Source organism: Callospermophilus lateralis, chromosome 11 (assembly GCF_048772815.1).
Source record: "Callospermophilus lateralis isolate mCalLat2 chromosome 11, mCalLat2.hap1, whole genome shotgun sequence".
Taxonomy (NCBI): domain Eukaryota; kingdom Metazoa; phylum Chordata; class Mammalia; order Rodentia; family Sciuridae; genus Callospermophilus; species Callospermophilus lateralis.
In genome coordinates this window covers 91,201,370-91,219,057 of record NC_135315.1, presented here as the reverse complement: position 1 = coordinate 91,219,057, position 17,688 = coordinate 91,201,370, and the positions used below count along the sequence as shown (strand labels likewise).

Below are 17,688 nucleotides of genomic sequence, written 5' to 3'. Positions count from 1 at the left end.
ACACACACTGGGGAACCTTCCATGTCCCTGAGGGGGTGGCAGATCCATAGCTGGGGCGGAAGTTCCACTGTGAGAATGTGTGACTCAGTGATTGGGGGCCTGGTCCCAGGGCAATATGTGCCCAGGTGAGAACTCAGGGGTCCTGCAGTGGGAGGGGTCAAGGCTTGGCTCCTTAAATTCCAGTCTCTGCTGGGGCTGAGAGAATTGCTTGGGTGGGATGGGGTCGGTTCCCACTGGGGATCCTTGAGAACCCAGTGTGTCTGACCTTGGCTCTTATCATCCAGGGAAGAGATTTCTGAACTGAAACTGCCTCAAGGAGAGGAGAGTCAGGGCGCTCCCTCCCCAGCCCCCTGGAGACAGACCCTGAGAAGTGGAGGGGGGTGTCTAGGGGAGGGACGGGGAGTCAGGTGCTTTCCTGGGGCTGGAGGCTGGTTCAGGTGGGGAGCACTCAGCCCTGGAGAGGATTTCCAGCCCCTGGAAGTGCAGCCAGCTTTGAAGGACTGAGAAGGGTCTCAGCAAACCCTGGTTAGGATGGTTTCCCCTTTCCCCCTTCACGTTCTTCCCCTTCTGAGCTGGCCTGCTCTTCTGTAGGTGGGGTGCTTACCCCTGCCTCTCAGCTCAGATTGGAGATGGCCTGAGATGAGGGACTGCAGAGCTTTGGAACCTGGAGGTCACCTCTAGGCCCTCATCTCCAGCCTTCACAGCTGGGCCCCTGCCTGGCTCTGGGGGTGGATCCTGGTGTCCCCTCCCTCCTGTGTGACCTTGGGCAAATCACCCAGTCTCTGTGTGTCCAATGAGGACCTTACTGGCACAGGCCTCATCAAAGTGTTATAAAAACTAAATGGTCCAGGTGTGTGGCACATGCCTGTAGTCTCACCACTCAGGAGGCTGAGATGGGAGGATTTCCTGAGACCAGGAGTTTGAGACCAGTAACATAGTGAGATCCTGTCTTTAAACAGACAGAGGCCAGGTGTGGTGGTGAGTGGTGAACACCTGTAATCCCAGCGGCTTGAGAGGCCAAGGCAGGAGGATTGCAAGTTGAAAGCCAGCTTCAAGCAATTTAGTGAGGCCCTAAGCAACTTAGTGAGATCCTGTCTCTAAATAAACTATTTTTAAAAGGCTGGGGGTCTGGTGTGGTGGCACTGTCCTGTAACCCCAGCAGCTCTGGAGGCTGAGGCAGGAGGATCACGAGTTCAAAGCCAGCCTCTAATAACTCAGTGAGACCTTGTCTCTATATAGAATACAAAATAGGTCTGGGGATGTGGCTCTGTGGTTGAGTGCCCCTGAGTTCAACCCCTGGTACCAAAAAAGAAAAAAAAAACAAAAACAAAACAAACATACAAATAAAAAAACAACCTGGAAGGGATGGGGTGCTGGATAGAGAGAAGTGAAATAAACCATGCCTCATGCCGGAGGCTGTGGAGGGAGTTGGAAGAAGTCCCTCAGCGGACAGTTTGGGAATCCGTGATTTATAGAGCCAATGGGATCTGTCGCAGAAGAATGAAGACATTATACTGTTTATCCACCCCACACCAAGTCTTCACATGGACCCAAACATGTGACACGAGAGATGTGAAGGTTGTCATCCTGGGTCAAGGTCCTTGTGATGGACCCAGTCAGGCTCATGGGCTCTGCTTTAGCATCTAGAGACCTGTTCCACCTCCACGCAGTTTGGAAAATATTTATAAAGAGCTGTCTACAGACTTACAAGGTTTTGATCATCTGGGTCATGGAGGTTTATCAGGATGTCCTCCTGCTCAATGCTGAGCTCACTGACTGGGCCCATCAAGCCCCTAAGTCCCCTAAAGAGGGGGCTGGAGCAGTTCCTGATGCAGTGTGGCCTTGGCTGAATCAGAATTTGAAGGCCTGTCTTCCTGCTCTGGGGATCTTCTGCTCAGAAGTGCCATCGACAGGAAGCGGCCTCCTGTACAGCAGACAGCCCATCCATCCCTGCTGTCTGTGTAGAGCGGGTTCTTTGGGTGTAGACATTTTTCTAAAGCTAATGAGCTGCTCATAAATCTGGTAAGAAGCCCATGACTAGAAGGAGCTGTGACCTTGCACAGAGGGGGAGGATGTCCCTTCTTCTACAGGGGTGGTTTTGAGAAGCTGCTGTTGAAGTATTTGTCAGGTATGAAGTCACTGAAGATTTCCTTCTTTTTTGGGGGGGGCATGCTGGGATTGAACCCAGGGGCACTCAATCACTGAGTCACATCCTCAGCTCTATTCTGTGTTTTATTTAGAGACAGGGTCTCACTGAGGTGCTTAGAGCCTTGCTTTTGCTGAGGCTGGCTTTGAACTCTGGATCCTCCTGCCTCAGCCTCCTGAGCTGCTAGGATTACAGGTGAGTGCCACCACACCTGGTGAAAATGTCTCTATTCTTAAGTGCATGTATAAGGGAGAGGGCTTCCATAAAGCAGCAGAGAACCAGACAGCCCAGCCAGGGACATCAGAGATAGACTTCAACCATTTCTTCCTTTGAACCCTCTAGGCACAGTGAGATGAAGACCCAAGGTGGCAAAGGTGGCAGAGCCTAAAGTAAGCACACTTGTCATAAGACAGATGAGGTCCAATACCGGGTTCTCCCAACCTAGGTGCCCTTCAACAGATGAATGGATAAAGAAACGGTGGTATGTACACGATGGAATATTATTCAGTCTTAAAGAAGAATGAAATTATGGCATTTGCGGGTAAGTGGGTAGAACTGGAGTCCACCATGCTAATTGGAATTAGCCAATCCTAAAGAACCCAAGGCTGAATGTTTTCTCTGATATGTGGATGCTAATTCACAATGGGGGGTATAGTAGAGAGGTACTTTGGATTAGACAGAGGAGAGTAAAGGGAGGGGAGGGAGTATGGGGTAGGAAGGGCAGCAGAATGAATTGCACATTATCACCTATGCGCCTATGTTGATTTAATTCTACAAAATGTAGAACTACCTGGAGAATGAGAAGTTATACTCCAATTATGTATGAGGTGTCAAAATGCATTCTACTGCCAAGAACAACTAATTAGAACAAATTAAAAAAATATATTTTGTTCTCTCCAATCTCTTACAGGAGGGAAGAGATGCACCTTTTTGGTGCTTTCTGTGAGCATCTTTAGCTGATAGGTTAGACTTTAAATTACAGGGTCTTTGGTGGTTTGGCTTAGAAAAGGCCACTTCATCTCTGCAGGAGCCTTCAGGCCATTTCCTAGAGGAAGCTCTAGGACCTTTTGCAAGTTTCAAGGAATGTGGCCCCCAGGCTAAGGATCAGTTTCCTGATTGTGGGAGAAGATGGTTCTATTTTTTCTTTTCATGTGGGGACAGATTGCCAGATTCTTCTCATATGGATTGGCATCACATGGAATTTTTTTCATGCAACATTGGAGAATTTCACATATTCATAAAATATGCAGATAATATATTTTTTTAAAGGAAAATCTCTACAGGTCTGGATTTCCATGGAGATTTTTTTTTTTTTTTTTTTTGCTGTTAGCTGGGTTAAAGAGTTAACCCTGCATAAGTTTGATAAGTTTGGTAGTAAAATATCATGGAAGTTTTGCAAAAAAAAAAAAAAAAAAAAAAAGAATTCACAATGTGAATAGGCAAGTACATTAAAGTACACATTTCTATTTGATTCTTTCAATGTAAATGGGTTACAGTGGCTATAGACAAGAGATAGCTGGAGGAACAGTGATGTCTATCAGGTGCTTCCTGTTCCTAGTTATTTTTGTAAGGAGAATTAGGAAAATGCAGTTCTACAGGGGGTGCCTGCGGCTCTGGTCTAGTAGCAAAGCATCTGGCATTTCTTTTCTTTACTTTCTTTTTTTTTCTTTCTTTCTTTTTTTTTTTTTGTTCCAGGGGCACTTAACCACAGAACCACATCCCCACATCTCCACACCCCACAGTCCTTTTTATTTTTCATTTTAAGACAGGGTCTCCTTAAGTTGCTGAGGCTGGCTTTGAATTTGGCAATCCTCCTGCCTCAGGCCCCCCACCCCCAGGGATGGGGGATGACAGGTATGCACCATCATGCCCTGCAGCAGCCGGCAATTTTGAAACTGAAGTTACAAATCCAGGTAAAGGATTCCAGGTTAAAGAAGAATATGTGTGAATATTTGTTGAGCATCCACTAGTGACCTCACGGAGCATGTGTGCAGGCCTTGGTTACTAAACCTCAAGCACATGAGCTCATAGGCAAGCTGACCAGTACACTGTCCGGGGTCACTCAAAGATTGTTGAAAAATTACTTGCAGACGTGGTTATGCCTTGGGTGTGACCCAGTCTTTCCCAGGGCAGCTGCCTGTGGAACCAGCTCATCCATCTTCTAGCCTAAAAGGCACTGGACAGCACAGAAGCCCTGCTGGTCAGAAGAGTCCAGACCCAGGATCAGAGTGTTGAACAAGCCGCCCCGCAGACAGGTATTTTCAGTTGGGTCGGGAAGTTTCGGGGTGTTCCTGAACATGCAGGAATTGTCCCATCACCCAACATCCCAGGGTCTGTGCCCAACTATTCTTGCTGCTGGGAGGGGAGCTCATTATGGGAAGAAAAAATCTTGGTTTGCAGGTCCAGCCAGGGTCCCCTGGCAAGGACAATCTATTAAAAATGTCTTTCATTATATGATGTTATAATATAATATGCAATAATATATTAATAGTTTTATAATTATAAAAATATAAAGTTATATAAAATGGACTATCCAAAAATTCAATGTAATGTCTTTTGTCATAGGCTTGGGATTCTATTTTTTTAAAATATTAATTTCTTAATTGTAGTTGGACACACTACCTTTATTTTATATAGTTATTTTTATGTGGTGTTGAGGACTGAAACAAGGGCCTCGCACATGTTAGGCGAATGCTGAGCCACAGCCCAGCCCTTGGGGTTCTATTTTTAATGTTATCCTTGACTTCATCAGTGAGTCTCTCATTAAATATTGTAAACATTTAGAGGTTTGCCTTGAAGTATGGAGATTTTGAGAATCTCCCTTTCAGGGATGAAGGGTCTTGGAGGAAATTAGGGAAATAGGGGATATTAATATCCCCTATTAGAGGAGTAGCTGGCCAAGATTTCCTCCCATTCTGTAGACTCTCCCCTCATACTCTTATTTCCTTGTCTATGCAGATCCTTTTTAGTTTAATGGCATCCCACTTACTGATTGTTGGTTTTGTTTCTTGTGCCTTAAGTGTTGTTGAGGAAGTTGGTGCCAGCACATATAGGTTTTATCTCTTTTCATTTTTTTTTTTTTGTGGGGAGGGGGTTGCTGGGGATTGAACTCAGTGGTACTCAACCACTGACCCACCTTCCCAGCCCTATTTTGTGTTTTATTTAGTGACAGGGTCTCACTGAATTCCTTATGGCCATGCTTTTGCTGAGGCTGGCTTTGAATTCAGGATCCTCCTGCCTCAGCCTCCTGCGCCTCTAAGCGCGCCAGCTGATACTGTGTTTTCTTCAAGCAGTTGTAAGGGTCCTGGTCTAATTCCTAAGACTTTGAGCCATTTCAATTTGAAAATGTGTGGAATGAATGGGGTGAAAGACAGGGGTGTGATTTCACTTTTCTACATACAGCTATCCAGTTCTCCCAGTGTTATCTGTTAAAAAGGCTGTCTTTTCTCCAAAATATATTTTGGTCCCTTTGTCAAATATCAGATGGCCATAGGTTTGTGGCTTTGTCTCTGTGGCTCTTCACGTGTATTTTGGTGTAGAAAGGTCTCACTTATAAGAATCTGGGAAGGGGGACTGGAGGGTCAAGAACAATGTGAAACAAAGTAGATACTTCTTGATGTTTTTCTTTTTTTAGGGTATTGGGGATTTACCCCAGGAGCACTCTACTGCTGAGCAACATCCCCCAACTCTTTTTATTTTTTATTTTTTAAAATAGGATCTCACCTGGCTATTCCTTTTGGGCAATTCTAATGTAGCCACTAGGTGGCGAAATTGCCTGACTTTGGCTCAATCCCTATCTGTCCCTAAGGGACTGGAAGGAGGGGAAGTAGTAGAATTATTTCAGTTTGAGTTGTTATTTCTTTCCTCTGTCTCATCTTTTGTTGTGAATGGCAAAGAAATGAATTTGAGAGGTAAACCACATGTCTGGGAAGTCCACTCTGGAAATCGAGGTGACAGACACTGCACTTTGTCTTTGGGCCCAGTCCTGTGAGGAGTCTTGCCTGGGTCTCCAGGATGTGGAGCACTGTTCTGTATTGTACTGTGCTACCTGCTTTTCCACCATATCTATTTAGTCTGGTTCAGCAGACCCGAAAATGAGGTCTGACCTCAGCTCGCAGAGGAGGCCACTGAGGACCAGCAAGCCATTACCAACTTGGTGGTAGGAGCAGGAATAAAATCAATGTTTATCAGGATCCCAAGCCAGGCCTCCCAGGAATGAGGTCCCAAAGGAAATGTCACCTATGCTTTTTTGTCGGGAGGTAGACGGTGGGGACCTCCCATGAGTTTAGCCTGGTTATTGCTTAGTGAAGGCAGAGGATGACTGGGCAGTAAGTAAACCTCATCTACGGTTACTGCAGGGAAGAGTTAGATTTCAAGGTGGAAATCCTATGCAATGAAAATCATTCTCGTGAACATCTTAGGGGGCTGCCATATTGGAGAGCAACATTCTATCTCTCAGCAAGTTTTTCCTCCCTCTTTGGAGCACACTGTCTCTCCCCCACCCCCTGCCCCCATGAGATAGTTGACTGGTGTCCAGGGGACATGCTGTGTGTAAAATGTCTCCTATGTATTGAAACATGAGCCTCCCTTCCTGGCTGTGAGTGCTAGAGACAGTTGATGTGATTTTTGAGCAGGTTTTGTGCATCTTTTCCCAATTCTGTGTTCAGAGTCATGATGTTGGTAGTTTAAAATCAGCCATGGTTGGGATATGAGTCCCACAGAAATTAGGAAACACCAGAAACCAGGTTTGTTTGTTTGTTCCCCTCCAGAAAAGCCAACTGCCAAATGGTTACCTGCACATCAGTACCCAGTGGGCAGCAGGAGCTCACACCTGAGAGACAGATGGGTGCAGAAATGGATTTAGATGCCCTGTGGTTTATAACTCTTACCTAATACTTATTTGAGGGCCTCATTAGGATTATTTCACAGTTTGAGTTGTTATTTCTTTCCTCTGTCTCACTTTTGTTTAGAGGAGGAGAAATATTTTCAGAGACAGGATCTCAGAAAAATCAATAGTTAGAAAAACCACAGGCCCTGAGTGGACAATTATGTGGAGCCTTTCATAAGGGCCTGTGTGGGGAGAAACAAGAATGAGAAGGGCACAGGGGGACCTCAGCTAGAGAGCAGACAGGCAAAGTGACGCAGGGGGGCAAAATTGTGTCCTATGCAGTCCAGGGGAGAAACAAAGAATGTTCACAAGCTTCTGCCCCTTTCAATGCTTTATTCACTCAAATCACTCAATACAATTCACTCTATAGGTTCTTAACCAAGAAAACAACAGTCGTTAATGCTAGGCACTGCAATAGGCATGATCCATTCACAGCAAACAATTCTAGATTAATTAATTCACAGCAAACAATTCTAGATTAATTCTATGCACTGCAGAACATTTAATCATGACAGGCTAATGTCAGACATTCCCTCTGCATGCTGAGTTCAAAAGTCTCAGACCTTAGGGTTTCTTTATATGCAGAGATGCACACCCACTCAGACTTTGGTGAACCAGACAGGCTTTTCCTGGCTTGGAATGGATGACCTGTTGAGGAGAGGGTCATAGGGAGGAATTGTGGCTCTCACCAGGGTCCAGACAAGGTGGTAGAGTTTGAGAGCAGTGAGGATAATGCAGAAGATTAGGAAACAATGACAAGTGATGGGATGTCAGGTCCTCATCAGACTCTCCAGTCTAAGTGCATCCTTGTTTCAACTGGCTAAATCCCTGCTCATCAGCTCTATTATTTATAATATATATTTATTAAATTTTGGGGCTTTTGACCTTCTTGAAATCCTTATCAGCTACCACTGGTTTTCTCAGTGACATCATTTACCCTGGGGTCAGAAACATCTGGTCTGGTGGTCTCCACCCTCATCTCCTGCCTTTCCCTCTTATCTTTCCAGGACAGCCTGCCAGGGCTCCACTCTGTTTACCAGGGTGACAGGAAGTAACTTGTTTGAGGCCACACTGGAGGGCTCTGTGGGTGTGCCTGCATGATAAAAAAGTTTTGAAACAATTATCTGATTACCTAGAAGAAATGGATTAATTCTAGTAACATACAAACTACTGAAGTTGAATCACAAACAGATAGAAAAATCTGAATAGATCAATAATGAATAAGGAGCATAAATCAATAATAAAAAATATCTCCCATCCACAAAAAAAAAAAAAGCTCAGGACCAGATGATTTCACTGGTAAGACTTTGAATATTAGTAAAGAAATGACACCATCTATCTCAAACTCTCAAAGAGTGAAGAAGGGGGAACACTTCCCAACTCAGTTCCCAAGGCCAGGATTCCACTAATACCAAGGCCAGGCAAAGACATAGCAAAAACAGAAAATTGTAAGTCAGTAAAGTCAGTATCTCTGTTAATCATATAATACTGACATAGACAGTAAGAATGTGAGACAGGCTGAAAAGAAAACAGAATTGGGTGAGAGATCTCATAAAATTCACAGGAATACCAGAGGCTTTGTATCCACAGTGGAGTGACCCAATGTCAGAACCCATTTAACATGGCTTCTGAAGGGACAGAGGAACAAGAAGAGGGCAGCAGGTGGCCAAGAGGCATCTCAGCTGGGGGAGCAATGGGCAACTGGATGAGGGGCTAATGGGAGGTCCTCACTTACAATAGCTCCCCATCTGGTTTGACTGTAAGACGATATTAGTAGTTAATAGAGGAGAGAAAAAGCTGTGCCCTACAGTCATTCTCAGGAGAAAGGGAGGACTGACTCATATCAGAGGAAGTCGACTCCAGAGTAGACAATGACCAGCGAAAGTGGTACCAGGAAGGTTGGAGGAAACTTGTGAAGGCTGAGGTCAACCAGTTGGTCCCACTGCAACCTCGCCCACACACAGCACAGCAGTGCCAGATCCCACTGCTAATAATGGAATGTGCCTTCAGGTGGGAGAAGAGTTCACCTTCCTCCCCAAGTGCCATGGTGCACAGGAAGGAACCCGGCACAGGCAGTAGAGTGTGAGGAGAGGGAGTGGGCAGCATGAAAGCATCCAGGGCACATCCTGGGCTGGGGCCAGGGAGAGGGTGAGGTGGGATCAGTTCCACAAAATGTTGGAGAGCTGAGAACAAGCCATGACTTAGGGAGCTCTGCTTCCTTGACCTCAACAATAAATGCCAGGAACATCTGATACTGGATTCACTCTGCCTTTCCACCAGGATTTTTGGACAATAAAATCACTGCATTTGTGGTGCTGAGTGATGGATCTGATTGATCAAGTGCTTGATCAACTGCCCTGGGGTCATCGGAGGAAGGAGCCCAGGACAAGGCCAGGGTCTGGATGGGACTATTGACTGAGACTGGGAACAGCAGTCGGTGAGAGCCTAGTGACAAGTGCAGCCCTGGCACATGGGTGTGGGCCCCAGTGGAGACTCTGGTAGAGTGGAGCGCAGGGGCTGAGGCCCAGCAGGGGCAGTGGATGGAGATGCAGGGCTGGGCACTGGCACTTGACCATGATCATGGAAGCCAGGGGCACCAGGGCCTTAAGGTGAGGATTGAAATGAGATGATCCGTGGCCTGTGGCAATACCAGATCTGAAATTATGCTACAGAGCTGTAGCAACACAAAGAGCATGGCATTGGCATCAACACAGACACCAAGACCAATGGAACAACACAGAGGACACAGAGACAAATCCATCTGCCTAGGGCTGTCTGACATTTGACAAGGTGCCAAAAGTGTATCTTGGAGAAAAGACAGCCTTTTTAACAAATGATGCTGGGAAAATTGGATAGCTTTCTGTAAAAAATTCAACTACAGTCCTGTCCTCATCCTGCACAAAACTCAAACTGAGTCGACGTTCCATCATAAACACACTGGCTCCAGCTTCCCTAACAAGTCCCCAAGGCACCAGATATAAAACCAGGAGTCAATAAGTGGGGGGCCATCAAACTAAATAGTTTCTGCACAGCTAATGAAACAAGAGAATAAAGACAGACTATAGAATGGGAGAAACTCTTGGCCAGCTGTTCCTCTGATAGGGGACTAGTACCCAGGATATAAAAAGAACTAAAAAATATTGACACAAACATACACACACAAACACACACACACACACACACACACACACACACACATACACAAACACACATACCCATACACACGCTCATACAATGCAATTAACTAATGGGCAAAAGAACCAAACAGAAACTTCTCAATCAAATAAATGCAAACGGCTTGCAAATTAAATTAAAAAATGCTCTACATCTTTGGCAATCAGGAAAATGCAAATCAAAATTACACTAAGATTTCCTCTTTCTCCAGTCACAATGATGTAAGAACATGAACAATAATAAATGCTGGTGAGGATTTGGAGAAAAAGGTTCACTTGTACATTTTTGGTGGGACTACAAACTCGTACAATCACTCCGGAAAGCAGTATGGAGACTCTCAAAAAACCTGAAATGGAACCACCATATGACCCAGCTATCCTACTCCTTGGTACTCTCCCAAGAGATCTAAATTCAGCATACTACAGTGAAACAGCCACCTCAGTGTTTCTACCAGCACAGTTCACAACAGCTAAATGTTGTAATCAACCCAGATGCCTGTCTTTAGATGAGTGGATTAAGAAATTGTGGTATAAATATATGCTGGAATTCTAATCAGCCATAAAAAAGAATGAAATGATGGCCTTTTGCTGGTAAATGGATGGAAATGGAGAATAGCATGCTAAGTAAAATAAGCCAGCTCAGAAACTCAAAGGTCAAATGTGTTCTCTCATATGAGGAAGATAGACTAAAACCAAGGGAAGAGGGAAAGAAGAATAGGATAACATAAAGAGCCAATCAAATATGAATTAATAGATGAGCAAAAGGAAGTCGAGTAGGGCAGAGGAAGGAGAGTGGGAGAGGGGAGAGAGAATGGGGGAGAATGGAGGGTCATGAACTGAAATCAATTTCCATCCATGTGTGAATTTGTTGGGATCAACTCAACTACAATGTATAACTCTAAAGCTCTAATAAAAAAGAAAAAGAAAAAATGTCAAGGCCTCTATGGACATCTTGTTCTCCAGGCTTTTGTTTTTCTTGTTTATATATATATATATATATATATATATATATATATATATATATAAATAACTAGCGATTGAATCCAGGGGCACTCTACTGCTGAAGTGCATCCCAACCCACTTTTTTATGGTTGGCCTTGAACTTACTAACCTCCTCCCTCAGCTGCCTGAGTAGCTGGGATTACATGTGTTGGTCACCATGATCAGCCCTAGCTATACAGAAGAGGGCTGACAACTGCTCTGGTGGCTTCAGAACTGAGAGGGGGTGATGTGAGGTGGTGCAAGCAGCTTTGGAGTTTTCTTTTAGAAGTCAGGTCATGTTGAAGTCTGGTTGGTGAAGAATAGGTTGTAAAATCATCTGGGGAAGGGTGCTTCTAAGACAGAGAAACAAAAATCATGAGTACTGAACAAACATTGCAGTGTCTGGAACATGTCAATGAATATCATGAGGATGACAGAAGTCAATATTTTCTCACCCCGAGGTGTGAGGGCTGGGAAGTTTTCCCCATAATAAGGTGAGAGTGAACCAGAATTTTATTTGGGAAATAAACATCTTCAGAGTTATCAGGAATGTAAACAAAACATTTATCTTTTAATGTTATAGATGTTCATGTCCATGAACTGTAGTTAAGTTACTTCATGTCATCTGATCTTGTAAAATCTTTCTACTGGTATGACCTCTGTGTCTAGTAGAGATCCCTTTATTTCAGTTATTTAGGGCTAGATAATCATGTTAGCAAATATCAATCCTACCTGTGTAGGAGGTTAGGAGGATCTGTAGGCCTTAAACTGACTAAAACTTCTGACTTGGCTATTTCACTTGAGAGTTATTAGGCATTCCTTCTAAGAATCTCTCTTTGTAGGTTCCAGTCTACTTATTTTCTTTTTTTTTTTGGGCAGGGGGCTAACATAAGTGTATATCTTAAGTAAGTTACACTTAACTATTACTATTTATCTTTTAAATGCCCAGGAATGGCTGTGTTTTGGTTTTAACTATTTTTACTAGATGTTTAAAATGAAGCAGGTCAAACTGTCATTTCTATCTATTGTTAAGAGTAAGCTGAGCTTCCATGGAGTCACTCTTGGGGTAATTTGAGTGAGGCGTCTTAGTTCTGCTAGTGCCATTTGCACTAGGATGGGTCCAGGTCTTGCTGACCATGTGCTTTCCCTTGGAAACATCAGAGATCTCTCCCTTTTCCAATAATCCAATAACCCTCCTCTTCATGTCAAGTGCATCAATTGGCTTTCTGTTCTCCAGGGGTCTCCTTAATCTCCCTTATTGGGAGGTTATGTGGCCCAGAGTTGCAAAGCTCTTTAGAAAAGTTCCCTGTTCCCTGGATTCAAACTGACTGGGAGGGCAAGATCCAAATATTGATGTTTTGGGTTCTTTTAATTTAACTTTAATTTTTAAGTCTTGATCTTAAACATCTAAAAAATGAGTCTCACCAGTCTTAAATTAAGAGTACTGGGCTTTAACTTTAATTTATCTATACTGTCCTTTACCCTTTTTATTACTTGAGGTATGTACTATTCTATCCTGTAGGTGATGACTTATTACCATAAATTAACCCAGGTTCTGACCTAAAAGCAATACCTCTGCAAACCCTCAACAGGAAACAGTTAGACAATTTATAAAGAAAATAGAAAATAAAGTTCACAAGAGTAAAAACATATTTAGTTTGCATAACAATTATCTTGAATTTTAGCTAAGTTATAGATTATATCCCCTGTTTGATATCCTGGTAATCTTAACAAAAATCAATCCTTTAAACACAGCTTTAAATGAACTGAAGTCTGGCCTACTTTGGAGTCATTCTGGAATGTAGTAAGGTGGGAGGCAGAGCCTCATCTCAGGTAAGGCAGGGCTCCTCACAAATCTTAGGTGAAGTGTTCTAGTTCTGAAGCTGACCTTTGTCTCTTTTTTTATCTACCATTCCACAAGGTTTACAAATATTATTTCTTGAGCCCTTTCTGATGTTAGCTAACATAATATGATATAACATTTAGTGCACAAAGTAAGGAAAGGCTGAGAGCTTTTAATCTTTTGTAGGAAAGTAGCAAAATGCTTTTGTGTTTTACAATATTAACCTTTACATAGATTAGGGTCTCATTAGTTTATAAACATTTAAATTGTACTCCAATGTAAATGGTAACATAAAATTTTATATATTATTAATAACAGGCTAGTTGTAGAGTATTAAGTGATATAAATAAATATCCAAGAAATTTGGTTATTTTTTTTGTTTGTTGTTTTTTTCTTTTCTTTTGTTTTGTTTCCTGTGTGTGTGTGTGTGTGTGTGTGTGTGTGTGTGTGTGTGATGCTGAGGATTGAACCCAGGGCCTTGTGCAGGTCAGCAATCACTCTATTAACTGAGCTATATTCTTGGCCCCAAATTTGGTATTCTTATAAGCCTAAAATTACCATACAACTTTAGTTTGGAGAATACCAGGTTGATATAATGATCTTTTAAACCTTCTTTTTAAAGACTTGTATACCTGGAAGATAGGAAAACATTTAATATACAAAGCAGAGTAATAGCACCAAATTTACCTCTTAAATAAATAACATAGTACAATATTTTAAAATAACAGTTCTTGTTTAACCACAGCTATATAATCCTTAATTCCTTCAAGATTATTTGCTCAAAAAAAACTTAGTAAACACAACATTATGGGTAAATTAGTGTATTAAGAAATATCTGTCCTTTTAACATATAGATTAAACCTTGTTTTATATTTGCACATTAACATTTGACCCTCAGGAAGAACCCCAAAGGGTCTTGACTGTTTATTTCACACACATAAGAGTTTTTAATTTCTTTTTTCCATCTGTTAACCCCCTTTTCTTAATATGAAACAATCCTTGTAAATTTTTTAATTTAGGCAAATTATTTTATTTTAATAAGAAATATTTTATTATTTACAGTGCACAGTTAATCACATCTGTTTGCCATTTAGTGAAAATGTAAGCAATGTTTAAGAATATAGACTTATGTCTGTTGAGACTTTAAATTTTAGTAACCTTGTTCTCAGTGATAACAAAGCAACTTTAACCCTTCCCTTTTTATTTACTAATTTATGAAAACATCAATAATGTTACACAATAGAATTTAAGAAGTTAAGAGTACTTGATGGTATATTTAACAGTTAGCATTTTAACCTTGTAAATTAATCAGATGTCTAACAAGTAAAATTATGAGTAATTCCATGTCAAATCTACTTTACTCATTTTTACCAAGATCTCAGGTAAATGTATGGAACAGTATCAGTCATTTCTTTCCTGTTGAAGAAAAGTCCTAGAAACAATGGATATTAGATATTTTATAGACATCAACAGTTTATTAGTTCTTTGACCACCTGGAGAGACTTGTGAGTTTAGTTTAATTCTAAAAACTTCTTCACTTTCATCTGTTTACTCAATTTAAATTGAAACTTTTAAAATCACATTAATTCAAGGTTTTTGGATCCATTTTAATTCATGAGCATTTATTTTCCATTTGTCAATCTTGATATCAGGTACATGACATATGGATCCACACATATATGGACAGACAACACAACACACAGTGTGCACACATATAAAAGTAAAGGCCTTGTAGCTTTTCACAGATGAATCTCCATTGCAATGTGGCAGATGTTTAAAACCTTCATAATTGAATAAAAATAGGATTGATCAGGGAAAAAATTAAACTAGGTGCATAGAACCAAAATGATGAGCTCAAAAAATGTGAAATTTAAGAAAAAACAAGGGTTCTAGAAAAAATGACATGGCTGGTAACCATTTTAGTCAAATACCATTCAATTTACTTTTGGGTTTAGTCTAATATGAGTTCAGGTAAAAGAAGCTTTTATCTTTTTTTTGTGGGGTGGGCAGGTCTTAGTCTCCAACTGAGCTTGCGGGCTTCTGCCATTTGCATTTTAGTGTAAGTCCTGCCAGAGGTCTACAAGGAGCTGGGAAAAAACTGCTGGTTTTAGCAAAAACCTCATGCCTAAGACACTTGTTTTAACCATTTTAGTTGGTAATCAGATAGGTTTAGATGAAAATTATCACACTGTAATTCTTATTGTGTTTAAGAACAAAGCGATGTTAAGTTTCTTAATGAGATAAGCCACTGACTGTTGAGCTTCCATTTTCTTGTGTGACCATACCTAGGGTTATTCCTTCTCTCTCAAGTGACAAACTGGTTAAATTTTGCTCCAAAACCTGTTCATTATTCAAGGGGAATAAGCCTTTTGGTAACACGCTGTTCAGATATTTCTAAGAGGTCCAAAGTAGGAGGTGAGAACAGAAAAGCTGGTGCTTGTATTCAAGGGGAAACTGACCTCTTGGTTCCCTACAGAGAAGGAGGAGAACCATACCAGGGGCATTTGAGACTATAAGTTCTGAAATATCTCAATATAAAAATACACTGAGTACATCTGAGCACAGGAATAGCAATGGGAGACTTTAAACTGGCTTGTGAAGGTTAACTATGTGAACAGAGAGAACCTGGATGTTTTTCTTACTAAATACCTCATGTCTTTTAGTCCTACAATGGGAATTGCTAGTGTTTCTGGTTGGGCAAAGGAAGGGGAGCACCCAGGAGGGATTGGATGTTGGCGGTAAGAGGGAATCCTCCTGAGAGTCCTGCTAAGCTCACACATTAGAGGCAGAATATTGTGCATCCAACTTAGTTTTTGACTGTTAAGACTCCTTATTAATTATGTTATCTCTGACAGATCAACTTCCAACTGCAAGATTGTATAATACTTCAGAAAACCATTTGAAAAAAACAAATTGTTACAGTAAAACACCATCATTTTTAGACACATTTACAACTATTGGTGATCCACTCAGCCAAGATCATTCCCGAGATACAACCTATAAGACCAACACATATTGCCCATGTCTTAAAGGGCCAGAAAGAGATACAAAGCAAAAACACAATGACAGAGAGGATCTCCAAAGTATGCCTGACAGAGAGAAAATTTTTAAACACACAGACCAGATAGGGGGAAAGTCTCCCCAAGTTCCTAACTCCCATTTAACCATGAGACCTACACCAGTGGCCCCAAGATGTCCCCATGAGGGGACCAGATGCTCTCACAAAAGGGGAACCAGAATTGTAGAATCAATGCCGTGACTTTACTGTATTGTTTCCTTTTTAAAGCCAAGTAGAAGTTTTGGTATCTTACAGTAAAACAGAAATAAACTTTCATGACTTTGTGATGAGATGGCTCCCAATCTTAACATGGAATTAGGCTGGGTTCATCAGCGCCTCTTGTGCCTGATCTTTGTTTCTCTTCTATTTGGCTCTTGGTGGCAAACACACTGTTGTTCAGGCTCCTTTGTTGTTGCTTTTTGTCTTGTGGTGCTGGGGATTGAACCAGGGGCTCTCTGTGTCTTTGGATACTACATCATACCTTAGGGTAGGATGCTGGCATGTTGAAAATGTGAGATGTTTTGTTGTGAAAAGTCCCTGGTTCCTATCAGATGGAATATCTATTGACTGACCTTTGTGCCCTTAGTTTCCAGCCATTATCCTGCTGCCCTCTGTAGGATCCAATCCCCTAACCCTGCCCCCACCCCACAATCTAAACAGTTCCCAGAGGCCTGCAGAACAGAGGGAAGAGCTTGTCTTTGCCTGAGCACCAACAAGAGCTCAGAAGCCACGAGGCCTCTCCATCAAAGCTGAGTGAAAATATTGGTGGTTACCACTCTCCATTACAGTTTGGTGTTTTTTTGACCACAGTTACTCCCGTAGGCAACTGACAGTTGAAGTTCTTGGACTATCAGACAATAAATGAGTTATAGAATGGGATAAGTGCGAAGGAAAACCATGAAACTCAGGAGGGCTTAGCTCAGGCTTGTTGTAAGAGGGAGTTTCTCTGCTGGCCACAGGCTGGCATTAGGATCAGGTCTGCCTGGGCAGAGGTGTTCACTCAGTGGCTGTGGGCAGGTGTAGTTACCTGAGACAAGCTGGCTGTGCCTGCAGGAGGGGGCTTGACAACAGATGTCAAAAACCAGATGTCCATCCAGTCTCCCGTCATTAGAACATTTATTCTGCAATTTCCTAGAGTGAGTGAGGTTGCCTCTGTGAACTCTGGTGGTCTTCCTAACACTGGCCTGTAACTCTGCCCTCAGAGTATGGAAGCTCCTCCTTTTGATGGATTCCCTTTTCTGATGTTTCCTCTGCAGCTGAAGTGGCTGGCAGGAAGTCGGGATGGGACACTGCTCACAAGTTCCCCACCTCTGCTGGACCACCAGGCTCCTGGGAGTCATTAGCCTTCTCTGTGAGTATCTGGATTTCCTGGAAGGGGGGGAAATTGGGGGTGCTGGGACAGCTGGGACCCTTCAGTCCTGGGGGGCTGTCAGGCTCTGATACCTTTGGGAAGCAAAAAGAGAAAGCCGCACTGTTATAATTCACCAGTGCAGTGTTGGTAGAGCCCAGGATGAACGGAAAAAGCAAAATGGCTTTTTGTGGTGAGGAACTGGGACCCTGGGCTTGGGCAGCCCTGGCTGCATGAGGGACCATAGCCAG

General features: G+C 42.5%; 1 pseudogene; it reads left to right on the top strand.

Annotated features, from left to right (window-relative positions):
* Positions 1–1,399: 1,399 nt before the first annotated feature.
* On the top strand, positions 1,400–2,102 carry LOC143385853 (uracil-DNA glycosylase pseudogene; annotated as a pseudogene).
* Positions 2,103–17,688: the final 15,586 nt, after the last annotated feature.